At 38.4% G+C, this 1069-nt stretch overlaps 1 protein-coding gene across 1 annotated transcript in view; it reads left to right on the top strand.

Annotated features, from left to right (window-relative positions):
• The window catches only part of LOC144216187 (cysteine-rich hydrophobic domain-containing protein 1-like), a 31639-nt gene that overhangs the window by 1068 nt on the left and 29502 nt on the right, over positions 1–1069 (top strand). The window lies entirely within an intron of this gene.

The following is a 1069-nucleotide window of genomic DNA, read 5'->3' as shown; positions in this document are numbered from 1 at the left end:
TTAGCCTCTTAGCATTTTCTGTTTTTCAGTCATAAGGCATGGTTCTCTGAATTTATTTTGATATTTATCCCAGGAAGTTAGTCATTTGATTAGAATTCTTCTTACTCATTGATTGTAGGTCATATTGCTGACAATTTAGATGGAGAATAGATTAGCTTATTTAACCTATGTAAATACAGTTTTGAGCCTTGCAGTTTTACAGCTGTTGTTGGTTAACATACTAGGAAGAAAATAAAATTTATGGGTTAAGCAATTAACTTTATTGGATGGCATGAACAATCCTAATGTTATACCCCCAGATCACAGTATCCTCAACGACCAGAGACCACCGGGGAGACCGAGTCACGCATGCAAAGGCAAAGGGCTTTATTACGGGCTCGAGCTCGGACTCACAGACTTTACCAGTGCAGTGGATCCGTGCTGTGAGTCCAGAACAAAGGAAGAGTAGGGTTTTTATAAGGTTTGTGACGGGGGAGTTACAGAAGTTGTGACGCAAGAACAGTGATCCAGTCATAATTATACAGCATTATTGACAGCGGGTTTAACCATACATTGTTATCCAGAGTATCTGTTACTTTTGGCAGGATCCAATTACAATATTCAGGGTACCCTTAAATTCAACCAACCATAGAGCGAGCCTGTTAACTTTTACATTAGGCAGCTGAGATTTATCTATAGTTGCTGGCCTTTCTTGATTGGGCGTTGCCAAGGTAGTGTGGTGGAGTGAAATGGTGGGCAGTTTCTTCGGCCTTGGGCAATGTGTAGCTGCCTGATAGTTTCGGGGAAGCTGAAACTTAGGCCTTCTAGTTTAGAGGGGAAACTTAAGGCCTGTCATGGAGTTTGTATGGTTTGTCCTTACACTAATAAAGGTAGTATAACTAATGTCTTAATCATGATGGTGCTGAGTTCTTTGGTCATATATCTTTATAACATCTGCTAATGGGTATATGTTGGTAGTGTTGATTCTAAGACATGTTTATTAAAAAATTAAGTGTAATAAATTGATTTTTCTAGTACAATTTTTACTTGAAATAGTGGTAAAACTCCTCTGTTTTTTATACCAAACATG

The sequence above is a fragment of the Crocuta crocuta genome, unplaced genomic scaffold, assembly GCF_008692635.1.
Source record: "Crocuta crocuta isolate KB4526 unplaced genomic scaffold, BGI_CrCroc_1.0 scaffold915, whole genome shotgun sequence".
Classification (NCBI taxonomy): Eukaryota; Metazoa; Chordata; class Mammalia; order Carnivora; family Hyaenidae; genus Crocuta; species Crocuta crocuta.
This window is presented reverse-complemented; position numbering and strand designations above follow the sequence as displayed.